The sequence below is a fragment of the Siphateles boraxobius genome, unplaced genomic scaffold (genome assembly GCF_051911475.1).
Source record: "Siphateles boraxobius isolate OS27281-9 unplaced genomic scaffold, OSU_SipBor_1 41, whole genome shotgun sequence".
NCBI classification, from domain to species: Eukaryota; Metazoa; Chordata; class Actinopteri; order Cypriniformes; family Leuciscidae; genus Siphateles; species Siphateles boraxobius.
The window spans coordinates 4,976,917-4,985,573 of NW_027509042.1; positions in this window are offsets into that span (position 1 = coordinate 4,976,917).

Genomic DNA, 8,657 nt, shown 5'->3' on the forward strand with positions numbered 1-8,657 from the left:
TAGTCATTTATATCACTTAACCAGACAGTGTCTGAACTCCATCTGTGAAAACGGTAAATATGTCTAGATGTTATTCTATCTATATCTATCTATCTATCTATCTATCTATCTATCTATCTATCTATCTATCTATCTATCTATCTATCTATCTATCTATCTATCTATCTATCTATCTATCTATCTATCTATCATTTGTTATTTCATAGTTTTGATGACACATTCTACAGTGTGTAAAATAGTAGTAAAGAACACATAAGTGTGTCCAAAGGTTTGACTGGTATTTACTTCTTTTTTTGAAGAAGAAGATGAAGAAGAAAATAAAGAGAGAGTTTGCTTTATTTTCCATGTGCTAACCAGTGTGACACGCCAGATCTAGGGTTGTGTAAGAGCCCACCCCTGTTGACCTGCTGTCTATATAACTTAGAATCGTGCACCTTAGAGCGACCCTTCAAAGATGTTCTGCAGGACTGGTGAAATTATTATTGCATACTGCCAATTTATAACAACCTTAAAAAGGGCCCTCCTGCCATGCTACATAAAGAACTGTGACTTACTGCCAAAGACCAGCAGCCAACCCCACAGGAACATCATTTAAAGATATGTGTGAGAGAACGGTTGGAAGTTAAACTACAATAATAGATCCAAGATTACAGAATATTCTGGAATAGGGTATACATAATAAAATATTAAATAAAATATAAAGGCCTAATAAAACAAAGTTGAGGTTGCACAATGAGAAAAGACAGATGTAACTGGAGGGTTTATATAACAAGAACATGAACAGACAACTACAGAATGTATATTGCATATAAAAGTTCATAAGTAGAGAGTGTAGTATGTTATGGAGGTTAACTGGGGCCGTGAAGCAGACAAAACCCAGCAGTCTTTTTACCTCATCTGGACAGCAACATAAAAGAGAAGCTGTGACCAAGAGTAACAAGGATTTCACAAAAAGAACAGCTCTGTAACCCAAATCCATTTCCTAAACTGTTCAAGACACTCAATCTGGATTTTTACCATATTACACGCCACGTACTATACATTACAGATCAAAAGTTTGGGGTCTGTATATTTACTAATGCTTCTGAAAGACGTATCTTATAATCACCAAGGCTGCATGAATTAAAAACAGTAATAATGTGAGATTTGGGTACAATTCAAAATAACGGTTTTCTATTTTAATATGTTTTAAAATATAATTTATTCCATGGCAAAGCTTTGAAGATTTGGTTCTAAAGAAACTTTTCTAATTATTATCAATGTTGAAAACGTTCCGATTTTAACTGTGATGCATGTGTGTGTGTTGGAGGGGATGTATCAAAATCTCTCAAAAAATACAAAATCACATTAATATACACATTATTATTATTTTTTGATGTAAATAAGATTCGGCAAATATGGTGTAGAATTTTTATACGAAATTTGCAATTCATTTTACTTTCATAATACAACAAATTTCAAAGTAAAAAAAGATGAGAAAAAAGGTAGGACGGGACTTGAATTTATCCGTCAGAAATTGATTGGATTGTGAAAAATGGATGTCCAATAGCAGAACAGACTGACTTAATGGAGTCATTTTATTTGCACAAACAAATAATTTTCATCTATTTTGACTTTTTGTTTATTCAAATATTTTCTCATCTAATTTATGATTATTGAATAGATCATTATAAACTGTATAAAGTTATGTATTATATAACTTTAAATGATCAATTACAAACTTTTTCCCCATCTCCCCACTTCTTTGTCCTCTCACACACTTGTCTCTCCTCTCTTTCCCCCCTCACAGTTCAATGTGAGATTCTCCTCTCTGCTTTATCTTAACCCTCCATGCATACCCAAACCCCGATGGCCGTCCTCACACACACATTTACACAGACCCCGGCAGCTACATTCATCATGCTCCTTCGGCCCATTCATCACATCCCCCTGAGCCCCCACAGTTCTCTCAGACACAGGCATGGGGTTAGCAAACATCTCATGGAATTTAGGGCTGTGGTTGGTTTGTAATGTTTTACAGCGAGCCTCTCACAGTTCACAATTCCCAACAGCGCGGTGGAACTCACGGGGAATGGAAGGAGAACGCATGTGTACGTAATATGAATGGTGTGTGCTCAAGTGCAAATGCAGACTGTTTACAGTGCTTTCATACTTTGTGGCCCTGAGTGATGACATTTATTAGCCCTTGACGGAAGAGGAATCTCTTTGATTTTGTTCGACCCTGAGAGCTGATAAGAGTGACAGCAGCCTAGTGTTGCGCTCTATTTGCCCTGTCACTGAAAAGATAGCAGGGCTATTAGCAAAATCTTTTTGACATCACAGTTTAAAGAAAGCCGGATGTGATACAATCCATATATTTGGATACTTGCATCTCATTTTTTGCATGTCATTAAAAAACTGCTCATTGTGATATTCAACCTACCAAATGAATAAATGGTTACAAAGTTTTCAATTAGTTAAAGGTGCAGTAAAGTTGATCAGACCGAACAGCACAACACACTTATAGCCAATCAGCAGTAGGGGGCGTGTCACTCGTGATGGGGGAGGAGAGAGAGTGAGCAAGAGGGAGATTTGAAGAACGACTGTAGAAAGAGAGATGGCTGAGAGACATTACAAAAAAAAGGCTCTGAGGAATATCACTGGAAAAAGAAGATTATGATCAGGCAAAAGCATTAATATCAGAAAAGCTTTCCAGTGCTGGAGAGGCCAAAGCAGCGCTGTGCTTTCTTGTCATTCGCTTGTCATCTTCGCTTTATTTTTTGCAAAGCATTACTTTTCTCTTCTTCTGCCATGATAAAGAGACATTCTTGTATTGTGTGTTTTTGCATTTTGGGGGCGGAGCAATGAACGGAGGAGTGTGGTTATTTAGGTTGGTTTCAAATATCGACACTGTCACATACATAAAAATCACAAACTGCACTTTTAAAATTCGTTTTTAAATAGTCTACTATAAATATGCAATATTAATTAATATAGGCTACCTCAAATTACTAATTCATGTCTGTTCATTATGTTATTTGATACAGCTTTAAATGTTAAAAATGAATTAGTAGGCTATAACATTAGGCTACATATAGCCAAGATTTGTAAGTGCTATAAAAGTATTATTCATTGTTATTTCATGTCATTTTAATTATTCATTTGAATGTATAGAACCTTATAATTTTTAATTCAATTTTCAAATATGCACATAAATATTGTTACATACATGTAACAGTAACATACATGTTTACAGACTATATATCCTACAATGGCTAACACAACTGCTAACGTGGGCTTGATTGCGCCAGCCGCCGAGGCCTCTCGCAACACCTGTCACACAGCGGTCATAGACACATGTGCTCCTCAAACATTCCTCCCACATCTCTCATAAATCACCATTACCCGGCCACTCAGCTCCGCCAGCTGGATCTCCACACAGGGTGGGCAATGCTTTTTAACTGCATTTTTACAGGAGAAACTTTATACCAAAGTTATTTTTGCTGGCTGTTTGTGTTATCTTTAGTGCATTTGAGAAATGTTTCTTTCTCACAACGAACGCATGTATTTGTTTTGTAAACTTTCAGATGTCGGCTATTTAGACACTTTGACACGAGATGGGTTAAAGGTGATTGATGATACGAGGACCAAAACGAATCATGTTTCCATAGCCAGCCGAAACTGAACACACACCTGCCACAATCCATGAATCACCTTTAAACGTTCATCGTCATTGGGTAGGCTTATTTTTTCCTCCGTCACTGTATAATGATAATATTATAATATTACAGAATATACAGTATACTAGCCTAATAAATACACACTACAATTCAAAAGTTTGGGCTCAGTAAGAGTTTTGAATACAAATATTTTTATTCAGTAAGGATGAATACAATTGATCCAAAGTAGCATTGCACATTTATAATGTTACAAAGGATTTCAATTTAACATAAATGCTGTTCTTTTGAACTTTCTGTTCATCAAAGTTAAACTTTGGACGTTAAACTCCAGTCCACCAATTTTTGGGGGTCTCCTATTTTTCCAGCTCCTCAATTCTTCAAACACCTCAGCAATAACATTCTCAGTGTCTTTTGTTTTCTTTGCTTGTCATAGGCCATTAGCTTTGATAAAACATCAATTACTCTTTTATGAGCTACTCTAGATGTTTCAGAAGGAGCTGAGGAAACCTCAAACTCTGACAAGCACTGTGTCCCAATAGCTCTCACCACACACAGGCCGGTGGGATCAAATATCAATGTGAAATTCCTCATCGCTGAGCTACCTGGCCTGTCTATTATTGGCCCGCATGCAACAGAGGGGGCGCAATGGTGGCATAATTATATAGGTGTTACAGACTGGATGGAATCTGAAGGGCAGAGGTTCAGACTATAAAGAATGTGAGGTTTTGTGTGTGTGAGTGTGTGTAAGAGAGAGAGAGAGAGAGAGAGAGAGAGAGAGAGAGAGAGAGAGAGAGAGAGAGAGAGAGGGAGAGAGAGAGAGAGAGAGAGGGAGAGGAAGAACATAGAGTTTGAGAAATAGTTGGACAGAAACTGGACAGAAAGTGGCGACCAAACCAAAAATAGCTTTGTATGTTATTTACATCTAAAAGTACATAGTACCTTAAGGGTATTACTAATCTAAGGTATAAAATGCACTTTTTTGGGATAAAATGCAGGGGTAAGGTACAGAGTCCCTACTGCCCCAGTGACAAGCTGGTGATGCCATGGACTAGGCTAAACAATTTACAGAATCATTAAGACTAAATAGAAAATAATATGGAATTATATGGATTATATGCAAAGTATTTTCCATGGTAGGGAAAAGTACATTAAACTTTGCTTCTATTTTATCATCATCCATTGACATTGAAGATCAAAGGAACAAAAGCTGCATATGAACACACTCTCATGCACACTTCATTGACTACAGACATACCACTCTTATCACAGGCAAGTCAATCTGCATCTGAAACAGTGTGATCATATAGATAAACCTTCCTCTCTTCTTACTGTGTATATCACACACACTTACACTTCTTACACACACACTCAAACACATTGAATTCCACTGTAAGTAGAGGAGTCTCAGAATAAGATATTCAGTTCTCTTGCCAAACACAACAGATGTTTTGCATGGTATGTGTGAAACATCTGGGATTACCATAATTTACAGTGCTGCTTGTTTTTCCTACGTCTCTCATCACTAGATTAATATACTTATCAAACTTCAGTGTAAAGTATAGCATGATTTAGCACGAATGTAAACCTGTACAAATAGACTTTATTCAAACTCAATGCTGCATTTGTTTTGAAGCAGCCAGAGACACAAAGGTATCAAGATCAAGATGTGTTTGCTGCTTTTAATACACTATACCGTTCAAATGTTTGGGGTAAGTAAGATAAAAAAAAAAAAAAAAAAATATATATATATATATATATATATATATATATATATATATATATATATATATATCTTACTTACCCCAATATATATATTTTGTATATACATGTATATACATATTTATGTATGTATTTTCGTTACAAAAATTATTTTAAATAAATGCTGTTCTTTTGAGCTTTCTATTCATCAAAGAATCCTGAAAAAGTATTAGTTTCCACAAAAATATTAAGCAGCACAACTTTTCAACATCGATAATATTAAGAAATGTTTATTGAGCAGCAAATCAGCATATTATAATGATTTCTGAAGGATCATGTGACACTGAAGAACGGAGTAAAGTTTCAAAATATATTTTAAAATGAATTGCAATAATATTTCACAAATGGTATAGGATAATCCCATCTAAGGTCCTTTAATAAAGAACACCATGGTAATGCTCGAAGACAATTATTATTCATGTCCGAAAAACATATATTACTCGGATGAAATGCTGCTTATATGCATTTGTACACAGAAACAGAACAAGATGTTAAAAAATGTGGTTAAGAAGAATGAGGATGTTTTCACATGCATTTAAAATAAATAAATGAATCACAAGAGAAACCGCAAATTTTTCTTTGCCCATTTTTTATGTCACTTTGATTGAATTGTTTGATGTTTTTCATCATCAGCACTTCTCTATGATTATTAAAGGGTCTCTGAAGGAAAGTGAGTGCAAACATCTGCCGAAGAGCTGTCTCTGTAATTAAAACCGATTTCTGGGTGTTTTGTGAAGGGGAAAATGTCAGACACATATGCACATATTTATAGATATAAATCAAGTAAATCATAGTCATCCGTCCTTAATCATTTTGCCTTGCTAATTTTTATTTACAATTGCTTTATAATAATAAACAAGCCTTTAAAAAATTAATTCTTCATTCTGTGGCAGCCATCGCTAGAGAGGACCTCCATATCTGTTCTACACTATTGAATTCTACAAGAATGACCCAAGAGGTCGTGAGGAGGAACAGACCATTAGCTGTTCTCTTTGCTACACTGAGTCTGGAATCTTGGGAATTCTATTGCTCTTGAGTTTATATCAACCAGAGAATTCTCCATTCTGGAACTGAACTTGGCTTCAGGGTTACGGTTCTGGAGTTTCCTCTTCTCTTTTTAATCACAGACTCAAGACCGCTCTTTGAACATAGTACAGTATGTAGACAAACATTAGAGAATCCTGGGATATAGAGGATCTTAAGCTGGCGGATCAGGCACCTGTGGGTTGTCCACGGGAGCCTCCGAAATGTCCCTCCCCCCACGTCTGACCTGGACACGGCCCGTTTGATCCGTTTCCAGTTCTCACAGTCAACAGAAGAGCTCTGCTTCTATACAGAAGATTATTAACAATGATGAACGGTGTGTTTTTCTTAGATAGACTGAGCTTAAGGCTGCATTTGTTCAAAATAACAGTAAAAACAGTCATATTCTGAAATATTATTACAATATTAAATAACTGTTTTCTATTTGAATATATTTTAAAATGTAATTTATTCCAGTGCTGCAAAGCTGAATTTTGTCTTCTGTCACACATGATCCTTCAGAAATCATTCTAATATGCTGATTCGGAAGTAACGTATTGTTATCAATATTGAAAACAGGATTTTTCAGGATTATTTGTTGAATTTACAGTTCAAAAGAACAGAATTTACTTGTATAGAAATCTTTAGTAATGTTATACATGTCTTTACTGTCACTTTTTTCAATTTAATGCATCCTTGCTGAATAAAAATATTCTTTTATAAAAAAAAAAAAAGACTGACCCCAAACTTTTGAACAGTAATCTATGTATATTCTGAATTAATATAAAAAAAAAATGTTGAGGTGTGCCATTCACACTCAGGTCCCACAGGTTCATATAGTAGATAATTTAGTATATACCTCCTCCTTTCCATCTTCAAGTGTTTTTGTGGCAACACACACATGACCTGACATTAGCAATTCTCATTTGACTTGTTCTTGCAATGCTGTTTTTATGATTATTCTTCCAACCATTTCCAGAAGGAGAAGGGGAACTCCGCATAGGAGAGGTAAACCAATCCAACAAGGGAAGCCTTTCTTTTAAAGGATCCCTAAATCTTAAACGTAATTCTATTCCCACAAACTCTCTGTCCCGTATCATTGCCGGGCGTCCCTGCGGTAAGGACATGATTGTAAATAATTATGTGCATTACATGCCGTTACACACGGTTGTTATTTCATATACAGCACAGAGAATTGTAAACCGGCTGTTTGCCGTAAATTCACTAAGAGCGAGATAAAAAGTTACAGATGGAACTTCATGATCTCGAAAGAGAGTGCTCTATAAATCAAACATCACAAAGTGATTGAAATAGAATGTGTATTGTTGTAAATGGTAGCAGAGAGACTCTTTAAAGAGGAAGGGATGGAGATGATAGCTTGGTGAGATCATGTTGGATCGATCACTATGAAGATAGAATGACACCATAACCAGCATGCAGTAGATGCCTCTGTTTGTCAGCATCATTAAATCAGGCCAAGGTAGGCAACATAAAGATCAATGGTCATTGGTCAGTCTATATGGGTGACTCTCAGTAAACCTGTCAAGAACATATCTGGGTCATATTTCATCCCAAAATAAAAATAAAAGATAAATGAACTGGGGTTGGATTGTGACATTTTCATGGAAAGACTGATGAAGTAAATGTAAAGGTCATAATAAGCCGACAAATAACTCAGTGGCTTTACAGTTTGTATTTGGAGATTTCATCACATAAAAGAAAAAATGTACATCAAAATGTCTTTGATATAGACTCATTGTTGGTGCATGATAACATCCTTCCTCCAAGAGAGGATGTTTGTAGCATGAGGGCGGAAGTGTGTGGCAATCGCTGTCCTTGATCCTCTCTCTGACTAACCCTCCATTTTCATACTTTGTCAAGCACCTGTCGGCAGGTAGGAAATGAGAGAGGCGTTTTACCTGTTGCTGCAAGACCAGTGTAGGGGGTAACTCATTGCAAGTAACTTGAGTTACGTAATCAGATTACTTTTTTCAAGGAACTAAAGTAACGCATTACTTTTAAAATTTACAACAAAATATCTGAGTTACTTTTTGAAATAAGTAAGTTACTTTGTTTTTAGACCAACTTTTTTTTTACTTTGTTTTGTTAGCTCTAGACCAAATGTGAGCGTGACTCATCTCACTTGCACAACAAAAAGATTCAATATTCCTCAAAATGAATAAAATCAGTGAAATGCAAAATCAGAATACAATGCAA